Consider the following 19,125-nt stretch of genomic DNA (forward strand, 5'->3'; position numbering starts at 1 on the left):
TTCAAGACTGCCCTTGGGCAGTGTGATAGCTCTATGTGGAGGATGAAAGGTTTACGAAATACAGTGACATTAAGACCCCAGCCATCTGTCAGATAATTTAGAATTTTAAACAATAAAATGAACAGCTGCCCAGGCTTGCCAGCAGGCCTGGCCACCCATATCTGCCTGAAAACCACACCTTCTACTAAAGAACTGAGTAAGGTGACCAGAGCTGTAGCCCACTGGCAACCACAAGGCTTTCCCAACCCATCTCCAATCACTCCTGGGCCATGGCTGCTTGTTGGATCATACAATACCTCGTCCAAATTCCAAAGTTGTGCATGGCTCACTGTGATTTTAGGGATGTCACTTAATGTAGTTTACAAAGTTCAGTAGTTTTGGAGATATATGATCTGGTCTGTTTTGTAAGTTCCTAGATGCTACTCTTCTTTCTTTCTCCTCTAGGGTGGATTTGAGAGCCCAACTGCCCCCTTGGTTTACATTTGGATTTCACAGGAATCATCTGCTTATTCTTGTTTTTAAAATATTTATGTATGTTCACATGTATTTGGTTATGCTGGGTCTTAGTTGCGGCATGTAGGATCTAGCACCCTGACAAGGGATCGAAACTGGGTCCCCTGCACTGGGAGCTTGGAGTCTTAGCCACAGGATCAATAAGGAAGTGCTCCATGTACTTATTCTGAGGGCAAGTCTCCTTCCCACGTTTGTCATGAGTTTAACTCCTAAAGACTTTGCTCTAGATGACTAAGCAGTATCAGGAATAAAAGGCTTTAGCAAGAATTGAGAAAAATAAGCACCATTGTTTCCTAAATGTAGTGAAAATATGATTTTTAATCTAGAGAAATGAGATCTTCACCATCCCACCATGACCCCAGTGTTATTCTCCTAGGATTTTAAATAGAATTGAGCAGAGAAAGGTGATAAGATACAAGCAGGCTATTGTAATAGCCTTAGGTTAGTAGCTATATTTTTGGAGAAACTGAAGGCCTACCTGGTTAGAATGCAGGAAATAAATATCTATACACACATCCTATTTCCTGAAGAAGTGAATCATATTTTGCTTTAAGAACATTAAGATGATCCCCAAATCCCAAGTACACAGGAACAATCTGATGTCTTTGAAGTAAAATTTCAGTCACTAATATATTCCCAAATATCTTTTGGATTCTCCAAAAATTGAGTTTCATTTTCTAAAACATCAGATAAGATTAAGGAAATCATAGGCAAATTGCTGAAAAGGTGACAGGATGGCTGGCTAGCTATGACCCTCAGTCTGTCCACTGCATGGGTAGAAGAAATGTGACTTCCTGTGTCCTGGCAACAGCTTTCTGATTCCACTGACCGTTTCCTCCAAGATGCAGTGACCACCAGCATGGTGGTCATGTGACTACTTCCACACAGCAAGTTTCTTTATGCTGGGCATTTACCAGGGTACCAAATAAATGGTGTGGGTGCTATTGGCAAAAGAGGAATAAACAGTAGGGAGGGAGGATGAAGAACAAAGGAAGGGAAGAGGTGAATAGGAAAACCACTCTGGTGTGCTTGGTTACAAATGCATCTCCCATCAGGCTTTGCGAGCCTTGGGGCCAAGATGCTCTTCATTTTAAGCTCCAAACTCTGCTGCAAAATATATGCTCAGTATGTGCTTGAATATAGGAGCCAACCAGTGCCTGAAGAATTACATCAGCAACTCAATAGTTGGCTACAAATCCTAGCTAACTGCCTAGACAGAGGATTCTAGTCCTCACCAGTTGAGAAGACTCAAAGTTCACTCCATTTACAATCTTGATCTTCATGAAACAGAGATCCTGAAACTGCATTTCAAGATGAACATAAGCTATAGCAAAATGTTCCAAGTCCAGCTCTTAGTGGACTGGTCTCTAGTAAATGCAACTTTAAAACCAGCAACCCTAACAACATACTTCTTGAATAAAGAGAAAGGAAATAAATGATTTGGTTTCTATTTTATGTGCTATTATAATAATATGACACTTTCCCATAACCCGTTTTAGAAATGTAATAACTGCATATAGACTATATATACATATATGTGTGTATATATATAACCATTTCCAAAACACTGTTCCCAGAGGGATGCAATGAAAAGACTCAGGATGATTTCAACCTCCATTAGCCTTAATTGAGAAGACATTTCAGGCAGAGTTTAAAAAACATATCTAGCCTAGCAGTTCTGGAAGAGAACAGGTACTAAACAAGGACTTCCCTTCCATACTGCATCAGTCTTCTTATCCTGCTATTCAGAATGGCCTTCAAATGTCTAGAAAAAAATACCAGGAAATCAAACCAATAATAAAATGAACAGTAATGACCCTGTCATTAGCTGTTCTGTTACAGAGAACTCAAAGGAGAAAACTTGTACATCTCACACATAGTGTTTGCCATCTCCATGGATGCATTATTCATAAGATTATAATTAAAAGGTGATGGGGGTAGATTGAAGCTCCCCACAGAGGTGCCACTCAAAGCTCTGGCTTTAAGTGTGCCAACTGGTTCTTGGGGACCAATGCCAAGAAAGGAGTCAAATGCTTTCTGTCAAAAGCAATGATAATTTAATCAACATGGAAGAGCAGACCAAGCTGGGCTCCTCGACCAACACAGCCTTTAGGATCATGAAGGATTCTTTTAGGATTTTCTGAACCTGTGCCAGGTAGAGACAAGAGAGAGATTGGAGCCACAGCTGAAGGGTGGCCAAAAGGAAAAGACTCCCTCTGAAAGGGAAACTGACCATGTGGAGAAATAAATCAACAAGTTGTGCCCCCTACCAGCTTTATCTGTGACTATTAAAGAGCCTAGGAGCACAGGCATTAAGAACTGGAAATAAAATCCAAAAAGAAATGTTCCTCCAGTGCAAGCTGGCAACCTTCTTCTTAAGGAAGGCATAATGTAGATAAGCCCAGCAGTGTGGTGAACTCACTGTATCTCTCTCTGTCAAAGGAAAGTGAATGAGATGGGATGGACAATAATGGTCAGTATCAGGACAGATCCCCCAATACTACCCTACCACTGACTAGTTATGGAAAAGTCTGACATGTGGGTTTCAACGGCAGAGTCTGGAAGGGGAAAAGAGTGTTCTTGTCATTTTGTGAAAGCATAAGAAGGGCAGATACACTAGATCATCACCAAACCCCTTTCAATTCAATTTCCCTAATAGCAAAGCACCTGGTCCCTTAGGTCTATTTTCAGCTCCCTTTCAGCCAGTATCATGCATAGTGTGTTTGCTGCAGTACTCGTCAGCAATTAGGGTCTCCTCACAAGCCTACCTGGAATTTTCTGAAGACCTTCAAACGCCAGAGAACCTGTATCTCATGTTAACCAACACTTTGAGTAGCTTTTTCACTCTAAGCACAGAGTTATTTCAGTGCAAGTCGTGGGAATGTACGACCTGTTTCCTACTGTCAATGTGTTTGGCCATCTGAAGGCAAGGAATTAACTGTGGCTTAAACACTAGGGAAAAAGAATTTCCTTTATCAGAAATCAAACAGCATTAAACACTTTTGATCCATATCCCAAACAGACATGAGAAAAGCCAAGTTCCTTGGCTGCTCCGATCCACACCCCCACCCCTCCACTTTTTTCTAATTTGGGTATAGCCTCCTAAGCCAACCCAAAGCTGGGGAAGAAAGACGAGAATATCTTTGGGTTCCAAGTCTTACTGCACATTTCCTTCAGAGCAGCAGTGGCCTACCATGGAAGGGAATGAGAAACGACACACGAGGTCTTGAGGGACAGACAGAGCTGTGAGGCAGGGCTTCAAGGCGCGGTGTCATTCTGGTTTGGGTGCTGGGGCAGGCTGTGTTGCTGACCCAGGCTGGGTGGCCAAGGAGAGAGGTATTCTAGGTTAGTAGGTGACGTAAAACAAGGGCTAACGAACCAGTGCAGATACCCAAGGAAGCACTATCTTTTACTTAATAACACTCAGTCTTGACAGGATTCAACCCTGGCTTATCTCCAGATACATTACAGCCATGAAATAGAATCAAGACCCAACACCTGAACTGAGTTGAAAACAAACTCAGGGATTTACTATCAACCAAAATAGCATCCATCTGGCCTCTTCATAGCCACAACCAAAATTAAAGCAACTGGGTGGTGTTTCCATGGTGATTCAGCTGTCACCAGCGCAGACTGGCCTGTCCCTTGGGTAGACCAAGTAGGTCTCCATGAGGCCCACATGGTCCTGCACTTGACTTCTTTTTTCTGACCACTGCGATTCAATTTCAACTTCTGTTTCTAACCAAAGCCTCAAAAGCCCATAATAGCACAACCTCCTTTCAGGCGCCATTATTCTGGGCAGAGGCTGCACTGCTTAAGTAACTTCATGTCCTACACCCTTCTACGGACCCTAATGTTGGATGCAGGCTTTCCCTCTACTTAAGACTTAAAAAGAAAGCTACAATTCAACCTCTTAGTAATTTTAGAAAAGCCCTGAATCTAAAATAGAAAAAAACAGCTTGAAATAAAAACTTACTCTCCTGAAGCAATTGTAAATTACCAGTCCCTCAGGTGGGGCTCTTCAGACACCCCCCCCCCAAAACAATAATAACTGGCTTAGGACTCTGCTGTTCCCCTTTCCAGCTGCTTGGGGAAAAAAAAACAAAAAACCAACCATGCTGCTTCAGAGCAAGTTTGGATGGATGGGGCTGTGGTTGGAGGCCGTACTCCAGGGAGCAGATTAAAAGCACAGTGCAATTCATCTCTCTGGAGACAGGGAGTCACAGAAATGACCTAAGCTCCTCTTCACTCTTGGAGACATAGCTTTTCCTACAAACCCATTTGTTCATCCCAGACTTACCTTCTGGAGGCCATAAAGCTCGCATCAACAGCAATTTTCAAAATGGACTCTAGGCCGCAGGCTGGATTTCCCCCACCACCCATGAAGGCAGAGGCTGCAGCTGCCCAGAGAGAAGCTTTTATAACCTATGGCTGGATGTGCTGCTCGAGGAAACCTTAGAGGGAGGGGCACCCATAATTCCACTCCCCTGCCCCTCACCGCACGAGGGAGGCTTCATTTGAGCAACAACGCATTGTTTTACTTCTTTGACTACAAAAAATATGCTAGGTGGGTTCTTAAGAAAACTTGGGGTGGCTATGCTTTTCATGAAATACAAGGCCATTACCTAGAGTCTTACATACCATGGGGAGAAACTACTGCTCAACAGCACTTGCAAGCAGGGGTTAAGTAGGCGGTTCTCAGGCCATATCCTTCATGGGTCACACCTGGAGCTTACTACACACGGTTATCTTTGGGTAGCCTGTGACTCTAGAATCCAGTGTGAGATTCTAAGCTCATTGAGGACAAAGCTTGTGTGCTACTTCTCTTAGTTGCCCCGGGAGAGCCTTCCATGCAGTGGGTGCTCAGTAACTAGTTGGCGAAATTAATAGCTGTACCTTCACATATCCCATAAATCTTGCCCTGATGCCTAGAGGCAAGTGCAGTGCCTTGAACATTAGAAAGCACATCCCAAGTATTTACAGATCTGATTTAATGCTTCAGTTCACTTCAGTTCAGCCGCTCAGTCCTGTCCAACTCTGTGATCCCATGGACCACAGCACACCAGGCCTCCCTGTCCATCATCAACTCCCAGAGGTAACCCAAATTCATGTCCATTGAGTCAGTGATGCCATCCAACCGTCTTATTCTCTGTCATCTCCTTCTCCTCCTGCCTTCAATCTTTCCCAGCATCAGGGTCTTTTCAAATGAGTCAGCTCTTCACATCAGGTGGCCAAAGTATTGGAGTTTAGCTTCAACATCAGTCCTTCTAATGAACACTCAGGACTGATCTCCTTTAGGATGGACTGGTTGGATCTCCTTGCAGTCCAAGGGACTCTCAAGAGTCTTCTCCAACACCACGGTTCAAAAGCATCAATTCTTCGGCACCCAGCTTTCTTTATACTCCAACTCTCACATCCATACATGACTACTGGAAAAACCATAGCCTTGACTAGACAGACCTTTGTTGGCAAAGTAATATCTCTGCTTTTTAATATGCTGTCTAGGTTGGTCATAAATTTCTTTCCAAGGAGCAAGTGTCTTTTAATTTCATGGCTGCGATCACCATCTGCAGTGATTTTAGAGCCCCCAAAATAAAGTCAGCCACTGTTTCCACATCTATTTGCCATGAAGTGATGGGACCAGATGCCATTCTAAGTCCCCCTAAATCAGAGCTGCCACACAAGGGTGTGCACAGCAAAGAAATACCACATGTAAGAAGCTCCCATTTACACTGAAGTCATTAAAGTACTGCTGCTGCTAACTGCTGCTAAGTCGCTTCAGTCGTGTCTGACTCTGTGCGACCCCATAGATGGCAGCCCACCAGGCTCCCCCGTCCCTGGGATTCTCCAGGCAAGAACACTGGAGTGGGTTGCCATTTCCTTCTCCAATGCATGAAAGAGAAAAGTGAAGGTGAAGTCGCTCAGTCGTGTCCGACTCCTAGCGACCCCATGGACTGCAGCCTACCAGGCTCCTCCATCCATGGGATTTTCCAGGCAAGAGTACTGGAGTGGGGTGCCATTGCCTTCTCCACATTAAAGTACTAGGCTGGCTAAAATATTCGTTCAGTTTTTTTCTGTAAGATGTTATGGAAAACCTGAACATTTTGGTCAACCCAATATCTGAACAGAAAAGGGAAAAGTATCTGATACACATTTATCCAAAGAAGATGTGCAGGGACTTCTCTGGGTGGTTGCCTTCCAATGCAGGGGGTACAGGTTCAATCCCCGGTTGGAGAGCTAAGATCCCATATGCCTCACAGCCAAAAAAAAAAACACAGAATACAAAACAAAAACAATATTGTAACAAATTCAATAAAGATTTTTAAAATGGTCCACATTAAAAAAAAATCCTTTAAAAATATGCAAATGGACAACAGTCACATGAATAAATGTTCAGCATGATTAGTCATTAGGGAAAGGAAATCAAAATCACAATGAGATATTACTTCACACCCTGTAGTATGATTAGAATCAAAAAGGCAGAGAAATGATGGCAAGGGTGTGGAAAAACTGGAGCCCTCACACACTGCTGGTGGAAATGCAAAATGGTTTAGCTGCCTTGTAAAACAGTCTGGCAGTTCCTCAAAAGGTTAAATATAAGGTTGCCATATAACCCATCAACCCCACTCCTAGCTATATACCCTGGTGACATGAAAACATATGTCTACACAGAAACTTGTGCACAAACGTTCAAAGCCACATTATGCATCATAGCCAAGAAGTGGACCCAACCCAAATGTCTATCGACAAACAAAATGTTGTATAACCATACAATAGACTATTATTCAGCAGTAAAAAGGAATAAGGTACTAACGTACTATACGACATGGATGAATCTTGAAGACATGCTAAATGAAAGAAGCCAGATACAAAAGATCACATATTGTACAATTCCATTTTTATAAAATGTCCAAAATAGGCAAATCCATAGAGACAGAAAGTGGATTGGTGGTTGCCAAGGGCAGCGGTGGTTGGAAGAAATGAGGAATAACTCCTAATGACATTGGGGCTTCTTTTGGGCATAATGAAATGTTCTAAAATCAATTGTGGTGATGGTGCATAAGTCTGAATATGTTAAAAAACAACTCTGTGTTTTTAATGGGTTAATTGTGTGGTGTGCGAATTATCATTAACATTAAAATAAAGCTGTTATTTTTTTAAACCCATTACAATAAAACTAAAAAGTCTAAGGGAACAAAGTTGTTCTATATTTCAAAAATCTTTTTGGGTGAATTTGTTGACAATTCGGAGAAGGCAATGGCACCCCACTCCAGTACTCTTGCCTGGAAAATCCCATGGGCGGAGGAGCTTGGTGGGCTGCAGTCCATGGGGTCGCTAAGAGTCGGAGATGACTGAGTGACTTCACTTTCACTTTTCACTTTCATGCATTGGAGAAGGAAATGGCAACCCACTCCAGTGTTCTTGCCTGGAGAATCCCAGGGACGGGGGAGCCTGGTGGGCTGCCGTCTGTGGGGTCACACAGAGTCGGACACAACTGAAGTGACTTAGCAGCAGCAGCAGTTGACAATTAGATCTACACAATAAGATAGTCTTCCAAGTGCATTTCATACAAGCAGGGCCACTGGGAATGGTTGGGCAGGTTGTGCACTTAACAAAGTATTAATATTACTACTTAGCAGTGTATAGCAATCATGCCCAAGGGGAACTCCATCTCAGACTGTGTGCTTTATGGAGTGGGAGAGTACAGCTGACCTGTGCCTTTGACCCTTCTTTGTGTCAACAATCAAACAGTAATTATTCTTCATTTTCACTCATTATTCCTTATTTCACATGGCCCAACTCACCTAAATCCTCCAAACAATTCCCTTGAAATGCATGGCACCCAAAAGAAGGCCAGAGCCAGGAACAGAATGGGTGTGAAACCTCAGCCTTCCGGCTGGTTGAATTTAAAACTTTTCTATCTACTTCCTGAGTCTGTACTGACCATCTGAGGACTCCATCTGTCTCCTCCTAGGCCCTGCAACCCTGGATTATAATTCTTGCTAACAATTGATTGCCATGATTCCATTTCAACAACAATGATCTGGAGTTTTACTTTGAGTGTTTAAGAATCAATCCTTCATTATCTCCTAGTGGCATAACAGAAAACACACTTTAACCACTAAAGAAAAGTGAACAACTTGGTATTATTTTGAGAATAAGATGAGTTGACACATGTGAAAAAAAACTTGCAGGTTTATAGAGAACCAATGATTTGATAGAAATAATTAGGGAGTCTACAGTAAAACAGTTGAAGGTATGTGTTAATTATTTTACTGCCCTGGGCCTCAGTTTATCCATTTGTAAAGTAGGCAAAATGGTAGTAACCTTCCCATAAAGTTGTTGTGAGTACCAAATGAATTAATACATATAAAGAACTTTAGAAAAATATGTAGTTCCTGCTGCTGCTGCTGCTAAGTCGCTTCAGTTGTGTCCGACTCTGTGCGACCCCATAGACGGCAGCCCACCAGGCTCCCCCGTCCCTTGGGATTCTCCAGGCAAGAACACTGGAGTGGGTTGCCATTTTCTTCTCCAATGCATGAAAGTGAAAAGTGAAAGTGAAGTCGCTCAGTTGTGTCTGGCTCAGCGACCCCATGGACTGCAGCCTACCAGTCTCCTCCTACTTTGCTTTTATTATAGTGTTTGCTGTTTCATTGTACATTCCCAATTTCCCTTTGAACAAATTTTGGTGGGATTTGCTCCAATGTATTGACTACCAATTTATGGGTTTCTTCTTATCCTGGCTCTAATAATTCTACATAAATAAATTAAGCAACATAATTCAGTGGTTAAGAAGTTGATTCTGGAGCTGATCATCTGCATTTTAAACCTGGTTCTGTCATTTCCCTATAATCTCTCTGAGCCTCAGTCTCACCATCTGCTAAATGGAGATAACAGTAGTACCAGCTCTATAGAGATGTTGTGAAGATTAAATGAACAAAGACTGGTAAATAGTAAGCACTGTGTAAATGTTTGTTATTATTATTAGGTTCAAAATATAAAAATATTACTGATGGTCTTATGATCAGTATTCCTCACTCCTCCAGGCTGCTGCTAAAGTAAAAAAAAAAAAAAAAAGATCTCCCATGATAATTAGGTACAAACTAGGTCCACCCTCTCAGGGCAAGGTAAGATAGACCTCACTAGTGGAGAAGAATCCCAGGATATCCATCTTGAGTTTAAAGCCCAGAATTTACATCAGTTTAAACACTTAATCGAGTTAAACACAAAGGAAAACAACTAGTAGGAACCATTCAAGGTGATTATTTCTTCATCCAAATTCAGATTTCAGAAACACACAAATGATGCATGCCTTCAAAGGAGAGCAAATACAATTTGTACCCGTCACAATAGGGCAGTGAGTTTGTTAGCAATGAGGAGGGAGTGCTACAGTTGTGACAAAACAATTCATCACACTTTAGAATTGCTCAGTGACTGCCATTTTTCCCATTTGCACTTTCCAAGGCCGCAGTCTCACAGTGGTTAAGATGAACATCACCCTGATGCAAGGCCGTAAGCTCTAGAACTGTAAGAGCAAGTACCGCCGGACTGGTTCTGACCTGGTGTACCACCAGGGAGAAAGCTGAAAGCATATACTTGAAAGCAATACTATTTTTTTTTAATCTTCATGATATTATGCTGACTTTTTTTGCTCAGTCGCTAAGTCATGTCCCACTCTGCAACCCCATGAACTGCAGCATGCCAGGCTTCCCTGTCCTTCTCTGTGTCCCAGACTTTGCTCAAACTCATGTCCCTTGAGTCAGTGATGCCATCCAACCATCTCATCCTCTGTCGTCCCCTTCTGCTCCTGCCCTCAATCTTTCTCACCACCAGAATCTTTCCCAGTGAGTCTTGGGAATAATGACTTCTGACTGTTTTTGTTTTTTTTTGTTTTTTTGAAAAAGAAAAGAATAACAATAGTCCATACTAAAGCCCAAGTCAGTGTTGGACCCCCGTCCTACCAGAGTATGGTCATGAATCCTGGACTTTAGATCCTAAAAATGGGCAATATTCTCCTGATTAGCTTTGGTTAGATTAGAAGTCAAAGGATCAGAGGGAATTCGACACAATAGTACCCTCAAGGGGTTACTTCTGAAGAATTTCTTACTGATTCACACAGAAATTATTTAACCATTTAAAACATTCAGTGAATCACAAAACCAAGTGATGAATACTAATGTCAGCTAATGATGAAGAAAATGAAGGAAATATAAAAAATATTAATCCTGACATACTGTTATGTGTCTATAGATGCATATGAGAATTTGGACCCCTAAAATTGAATATAAGGGAAGATTCATTACCATCCTACTTAAAAATCTGTTTATTAGCCATAAAATAAATATCCCTCAGAAAGGGGGCCTCTACCTCCATATTTCTCTTCTTTTTAAAACCAACTGTGGAAAGGAAAACATTGACAGATTGAAACAAAAAATCCTAACGCTTTGTTTAACAAAAGATATTGCAGACAGAATTAAAAGACAAGCTACCCGTGTGAGAAAAATACTGGTAATATACATAACCAGGAAAGTAATCATATCTATAATTCAGAGACTCCACAAATCCAAAGAAGAAAAAATAACAAAACCACCAAACTGGCAAAGGACAGGAACACAAATTCACAGGAGAAACAATAGTAATAAATACATGAAATATGTTGAACCTCAGTAATACTCAATGAAGTTCAAGTTAGAAATAGAGTACACCTTTTTTGCTAATCACAAGGTAAAAAATATTAACAATAATACTATGAATATTGTAATTTCCATCTTCATTAAAATAAAGAGACTTTTCAAATCTCTTTATGACTAACTTCATTTATTCAACCAGTATTGACTGGATGCTTCTAAAGCTGCTGACAGTGCTGGATGATGCAGTAGTTACTAAAACAAACGAAAACCTACAAGGAAACCATAGTCTAGGGAGGGGGAGAGAGAGACCAACATCCAAGCAACCAACAAAATACAAGACAGAGTGAAGGAGCTACCTACACGAGAGATTTGGAAGGTCAGAAAATTCCCAGTGGGAGATGTCCTCAAGAAAGGTTGGCATTTGAGCAGAACCTGTAACATTGAGCTGAAATAATATAGGCAGGAGGAGGAGGGAGACTATTCAGTCAGCGTTTTTTAAAAAAGGAATAAGAAAGAGAAAAGTGAAATCACAGAACGAAGGTCACATGGAAGTCCATGAACATTGAGACTAGCGTGGACATGGCAGCAAAGTGACCAGCAGGGAGACCGTCAGGTAGAAGACGGCCTATTCAGATGGAGCCAAAAGCCAGCATTTAAGAACTGATGCTTAGGTACACACATGGAATAGACTCGGGGTTGCCCAAGTGGCAGGGAGGAAAGGGACAGACTGGGAGTTTGAGGTTGGTAGATGCAAACTATCACATTTGGAATGGATAAACAAGGTCCTGCTGTATAGCACAGGGAACTATACCCAGTACCCTGTGATAAACCATAGCGTAAAAAAATGTTTTTTTAAAAAATAATGTATATATGTATATAACTGAGTCACTTCGCTGTGCAGCAGAGATTGGCACAACATTGTAAATCAATTAAATGTCAATAAAATAAACTTTTTTATAAAATAAATTTAAAAAAATCATTTTTGAAAAAGACCATGTCTTAATCTCTGAAATCGTAAATCAACTATACTTTTTTTTTAAAAAGAGCAGGTACGTAGGGATTAAAACTATAACAAAAACAAGAAATGGATACCACAAGAGGCACGAAAGAATTGGAGTGGAGTTAGCTTCCCATAATTGGGAAATGTTCCCTTTGTTGGCCCCAAATGGTGGTCACATAGGTGTGCAGTTTACAATTATGGGTTAAAATATTCATTGATGAATGCTATGGTTCACAATTAAAAGCATAATTTTAACACTTTTTTAAAATACAGATTTAGATCTCCTTTCTGTCCTAAACTATTTGGTAAGATTTGTTTTTAGGTATTTACATGAAATAGTTTGTAACAAGTGGAAATCAGTCGTTCTACCTTTATGAGAATTTCAGTATTAAACTAGTGAACACAATTCAATTTTATGGGTCTCAACACTAAAGGAAGGAGAAAGCAGAAGAAAGATGAGCTCAGAATTCACCCAGCACCAGATCATGAACAGGCTGCAAGTGGCCACACACTCAGAAGTGATATAGAATGAGGTCAGGAAGGAGTTATGGGAATTCTAGAGCCTCACCAAACTTTTGAAGGCAAGACTTGCCACATTTATAAAAAGATCATAGCATCTGATACTGAAAACTAGATTTCTTTCCAGAAACTTTTCCTTCATAAATTCCTGCTCACAAAGAATCAGAGGCCAGAGCTCTTTTTATCCCTCCTTTTTCTGAGAGAGAAAAGGAGATTCTGAAGAGATGTCTATCTTGGTTTGAGATTTCCACAAAGAAGGAAACAAAGGGCTGTCTGAAATATCCAACTGTCTGAGCTATGCTGAACTGGAGGTTAACTTAAGAATCTAGCTGTCTGGGACCTGGGGTGGCAGGGTGGAGTGGTAGGGAGGGGAGGAGTCAATCTGCCAGGTGGAGACTGTAAACTAAGACTTCTCCCTCAAGCCAGCTGTTCCCTATGAACTCTAAGTCTGCTAGGCAGCAAAATCCATCCAGAAAAGACATACCTCTCAGGCTTTCTAAGATGAAGGGGAGATACAAACAATTTAGCATTTCAAAGTTATTCCAGTCTGTACCCCAACTCCTCACTCCTTTGAAGGTTCTAATAAAGAACTGGGTGACTAGGAGAAGGCAGAACTCCAAGCGAAGGACAAAGAGCAGGGATAGGCAGGAAGGTTGGGACATAGGAGCTGAAGTTGACTTATAGGAACACGTGCTTAAAGCCTGGTGTGTTCATGTCACTACTTCCCAACTGCCTCTGTCTCTGCTTCTCCCAAATTCCTACCATTCTCTCATTAGGAAGATCCATGGGACTATAAAAGTAACTTCAGGGGATAACCATATAAGAATTGCTAGAGACAGGAGGATGCATTTTATGACAGCCCTTTGCAGTTGCTTTTCCTGTTGGCTCTGCTTCCCACTTAAAGGGACCCAGAAGAAAAATTGGTCAGGGAGAAGGCCCCCCCCCCCGGGTGAGCTCATGGACAGTAGTATCTAATGCAGCTCACTGAATGGGGCTTGAAGAGCATTAAGGCCTAGTGCCCCTTTTTTCCTGCTCCACTGGCCTCTCTGGCAATAACTCAGGGGGCCAAGATTCCCCCCAAATTGAATTCAAGGTAAATCAAAGGGCAAGTAGGCAGCAGTAACTGGGGGACCACACCAGGCTCAGGGAAAAACCCATAAAATGTGAACGTGGCTTACCACAGTGACAGGCAGAATTTTTAAAGTCTGAATTCTACTCGGGGGAAAAAACACTTCTGGAACACATTTAACCCAAACATCCTATAGAATCGTACCCCATTTAGTCTTACAAGGCATGTAGGAAGTGACTTCTCACCCAAATCATAGATGGCAGTTCTCATACATGAATGTGCATGAGAATCCCCTGTAGGGTTTGTTAAAACACACATTGCAGGGTCCCAGGCTAGAGTTTCTGACTCAGGCAGTGCAGAGTAGTTCCCAGGAACCTGTATTCTAGCAAGTCCCCAGATGAAGCTGTTGGTTAAGGATATTTCTCACTGACAAAAATATTGTGCACAGGAATGGGCAGTAGTTTAAGTGGTGACTTAAGTAGAACTTCAAGCAAATACTGTCTTTCTAAATTTTAGTATATACAAAGGTGGTTACATTGTCTGAAGCCACTGATTTCATGAAGAGCAAAGGGTTTCAATTTTAACAAAGACCTAGCTCTCTGAGATAAACTGTGTGTCCTGCATTGTGAATACACTAAATGAAAGTTGGGGTTGTACCTTCCTGAAGTCAGAAGTTTGCTATTAACTTCCAACGGGAAGTGCCAATCTTTTGGGTAAATGGTTTTTGAGAAAGTCACAGCAGGTATCAAAGGCTCTGGAAAGTGTGTACAAATGAGAATCACTGAGCTGCTGTTTACTTTGTCTGATGGGATAATGATAGGAGTGAAGTGCACATGTCAGCACCACAGAGCCAAAAACAACTTAGATAAATAGGAGAGTTTTGCGTGATTAATTGATTTCATTTCCTGAAAGATTGCCTGTTTTTCCTGTCACTTACACCTGCATCACCAAGTACATTGTTGCAGGTATTAAATTGCTACTTTGCTTTTCTACAGGTAGAGCTTGCATTTGATGACCACATTGTCCAACTTACAATATACCAGTAATATCCTGACAGCTTCCACTTATGGAACTGTACTACTATCTTTATCAAGACATCTGAGTTGCATTTTCATGATTCCAAGTATAGCTTGTTTGTTTCTTCTCTTTATCTGAAGTGACTTTGAGAATGTTGGAAGTTCTGGTGGAAGTTATGAGAAAAAGTAACAGAATCCGAACTGAAGTTTTAATTGACAATATGGAATTCCAACTTTAGGAGTCCCTCTGGGTGATGTGAGTTTGAATAATTTTCTAAAAATATATTTCTATATTGTTGGAATGCTTAACAAAAGGCATGTGGGTTTTTTTTTCCCCCCAAAGGAGACACAGATACAAACTTTGATAATAAAACTTTGAGTACTTCCTCTAAGAATTGCCCTTCCTTTTGTAATCCTCCAAACTCTAGAAATTTTCTGTTATTTCTTTGCTTAAGAACCTGGAAGTAGCCATGACTGTGACCTTACTTTTACATCCTTTATGGTAACATACCATCTGGTGAGATTATTAGAATTGCATAACCCAAGATGTCAGGTGAAGGGAGGGAAGAGTGTACATGTTCACAACGATGAAAATACCTCTGTAAATACATGACTTTGGTCGAGTGCACCTCCTTTTTCTTTGAAATCTGCTCTTTTAAATACATAAAGGTCTTGTGCATAGGAGATGCTGAAATGTCAGTTTTAGCCTAAATAAGGCAATGGCACCCCACTCCAGTACTCTTGCCTGGAAAATCCCATGAATGGAGGAGCCTGGTAGGCTGCAGTCCATGGGGTCGCTAAGAGTCGGACACGACTGAGTGACCTTCCTTTCACTTTTCACTTTCATGCATTGGAGAAGGAAATGGCAACCCACTCCAGTATTCTTGCCTGGAGGATCCTAGGGATGGGGGAGCCTGGTGGGCTGCCGTCTATGGGGTCGCACAGAGTCGGACACGACTGAAGCGATTTAGCAGTAGGAGCAGCAAGCTCCTGTTTATGGGGAATTAGGGTTATAAGGAAGAGAATATAAAATGTAATACCTATTTGCTCTGGGAGTATAGATGGAGCAAACCATTAAAAGTAAAGAGAATGGAGAAAGCACAAGGAAAATTTAGCCGTCTTCAGCATTCACTTTGGTGGTGGTAGCGCATTGGTTTTGTAGCTCTGAGAGTTATAGCATGTGCAATGTAGGAGAGCAAATGTGTACTTATGAAATATTTTAATCTATCATCTTCTGTACCCTTGAGAACCAGGATTCTCTATGTAGAAGAAAGGAGATGACAGAGATAATATGAAGGAAGTTAAGAAAAAATCCCACAGTTACACATTTCTCCAAAGAAGACATACAGATGGCCAAGAGGCACATGAAAAGATGTTCAACATCGCTAATTATTAGACAAATGCAAATCAAAACTACAATGAGATATCACCTCACACCAGTCAAAATGGCTATCATCAAAAATCCACAAACAATGAATGCTGGAAAGGGTGTGAAGAGAAGGGAACCCTTTCTACACTTTGGTGGGAATGTAAATTGGTATAGCCACTATAGAGAACAGCATGGAGATTCCTTTAAAAGCTAGAACAGAGTTATCATATGATCCTGAAATCCCACTATTAGGCATATATCTGGAGAAGAACATGATCTGAAAGGATACACTGCAGCACTGTTTACAACAGCCAAGACATGTAAGCAACCTTTTAAACATCAACCAACAGAGGAATGGATGAAGAAGATGTGGTACACAAATATAATGGAATATTACTCAACCATTAAAAAGAATAAAATAATGCCATTACAGCGACATGCATGGACCTAGAGATTGTAATACTGAGTGAAGTCAGAGAAAGAGAAATATCATATGATATAACTTATATGCATAATCTAAAAAGAAATGATATTAATTTATAAAATAGAAACAGACTCACAGACTTTGAGAAGGAACTTATGGTTACCAGGGGTAAGGGTGGGAAGAAGGGATAGTTAGGGAGTTTGGGATCCACATGTATACACTGCTATATTTAAAATGGATAACTAATAAGGACCTTCTGTGTAGCACAGGGAATGCTGCTCAATCTTCTGTAACAAAGTAAATGAGAAAAGAATATGAGAAAGAATAGGTACATGTATAGTATAATTGAATCACTTTGCTGTCCATCTGAAACCATCACATTATTAATCAATAACAAATATAAAATAATATAAAATTAAAAGTTTTTTTTTAATCCCACAGTCATGCATTTGAAATAAAAGTATTAGCATGAACTCAGGGTGTTTTCATTTAGCTTCTTAATTCTGCCGAGGAGATCTAGAAATCATGACCTACCCGATAGCAGTGAACACCCCTAACACCTAGACTATGGCCTTAAAACACCCCATTTTCTGTTCAAAGAAACCAGGGCTTCTTAAATAAATGAATAACTCCAGGGACACTATAGAAAATGCACCCGACAAGCCTGGAACATCTTGCCATGGCAGAATGTTAAGGAAGCTATCAAAGCTATCAAAGTTTAACAGAACTGTGTTTCTAAGGATGAGGCAAAAGCCAGACAGGAGAGAATTTACATGGTAATAAAAAATATAACGGTAATAAAAATATTCAAATATGTAAGTCATCAGTAAATCTATTACGAAATTTTACTAAAAGGAAAAAAGTCACCTCTAGAGCATGATAGAGAACAAACTCTTTTTAAAAAGTAATCAATTGAACCAAATATTTGCCTGCTTTTTCTATATAGACAGAATCACTAGGTAACCAACAAATTGATGAGAAGAATTTTCTATGGAAGTAGCTACCCAGATAATACATGAAAGAATAATATATTTAGAATGTTACCATTTTGCACTCTTCAGTTAAGTAGCATTGAAGGCTAATAATACCATAGAAAGAGAAATGACCAGACATTATGTGTTTCCCAATGCAAAAACACACTGCCACCTATGAAATTATCTTGGAAAAAAAGAAATCTGAATAGGATCAAGTCTTAAAATTCAGAGGACAGAAGAAAGTAACAAGTTACATTACAAGGATGCAATCACCAAAATCCAGTCTATAGGAAAGTTTAGAAGACAAATAATTCAATTTCTTCAAACTATTATACAAACAAAAAAAGGGAGGTGGGAGAAACCTGTAGATTAAAAGATTTCAAAGACATTTATTTTTTTAGAAGCAAAGCTAAATTATTGCATATAAGGATGCACATTTGGGGGTTAAAACTATAAAGAAGGGACTTCCTTGGGGGGGCGGGTGGGTCCAATGTTTGGGACACTGTGCTCCCAAAGCAGGAGACATGGGTACAATCTCTGGTTGGGGAGCTAAGATCCTGCATGCTGCTCCATGTGGCCAAATAAAATTTTTAAATTAAAAAAAAAAAAAAAAAAACTGTAAAGAAAAGCAAGGAAGAACTGTGATTGCACAGGGCGCAAAGGTGGTGCCAAAATAGATGGCAAAGGTCTATTTCTTGACCTGGGTAATGATTGAAAGGTTAGTTGTTTTATAATTTATGAAGTTATATTTTATGTGGGTTTTCTGCTCCTGTTTTACAAAAAAAAAAAAAAAAAGTAGTGGGAGAAAGAGATACATGTGACCAATGGGGTTCATATCATTTGTCAGAGGAAAAGACTCCTAGTAAGAAAAAGACAGTCAACATAATAGAAAAATTAGTAGAAGACTTTAAGAAGCACTTCACAGAAAAAGAAAATCCAAACAGCCAATAAGCAAAAGTGCTAAAGTGGAATTCAAATTACAACAATTAGATACTCCTGCATGCCCACCAGAATATACTTTAAGAGCTAGCAGAGATGTACAGGGACTCTGAAATTGCTGATGGGAATGTAAACTGGTACAACTGCTTTGAAAATGGTTTGGAATTATTTGATAAGTTTGAGGATACACATCCACTGAGGGCTGTTAAATGTTTTAACAGTCAGCTCTTTGGAAGGAAAACCCTGATTTGTAGTGTCTGCTGATTTCCATGTGTGTAAAAACTAGTGATGAGTCTTTTTGAGAAATGTAATTAATTGCAAGTTTATATAATTAAAATTTTATTTAATTTTTGGCCATACCCCATGGCATGTAGGACTTTAGTTTCTCAACCAGGAATCAAATCTACATCCCCTGCTTTGAAAGACAAAGTCTTATAACCACTGGACCACCAAGACAGTTTCATATGTTGCATTTCTAAATATTTTTCTGTATGTGTGCTGCATTTCCTAATTTTTTAAAAAGTTCAAATGAATATAAAATTATCTTGAAGCCTAACTTTGAAGGTGCTCTGCCATGTGGCTCATAGTCTTGGGGTTTTATGATGATGGGATTGGTTTCCAGATTGTCTTTAGCCAATCATTCTGACGCAGAGTCCTTCCTGGTGGTGCAT

General features: G+C 40.3%; 1 protein-coding gene across 23 annotated transcripts in view; it reads right to left on the minus strand.

Annotated features, from left to right (window-relative positions):
- The window catches only part of LOC123465257, a 207,168-nt gene that overhangs the window by 174,067 nt on the left and 13,976 nt on the right, over nt 1-19,125 (minus strand). For 2 of the 23 annotated variants that reach the window (XR_006640433.1, XR_006640428.1), the window contains exon 1: nt 3,707-4,801. The exons of 12 other annotated variants lie outside the window; for them this stretch is intronic. The gene's annotated coding sequence lies outside the window, so the exon portion shown is untranslated. 9 more of the 23 variants (XR_006640430.1, XR_006640429.1, XR_006640425.1 and 6 more) reach the window with 9 other exon arrangements.

The sequence above is a fragment of the Bubalus bubalis genome, chromosome 21 (assembly GCF_019923935.1).
Source record: "Bubalus bubalis isolate 160015118507 breed Murrah chromosome 21, NDDB_SH_1, whole genome shotgun sequence".
In the NCBI taxonomy this organism is placed as follows: domain Eukaryota; kingdom Metazoa; phylum Chordata; class Mammalia; order Artiodactyla; family Bovidae; genus Bubalus; species Bubalus bubalis.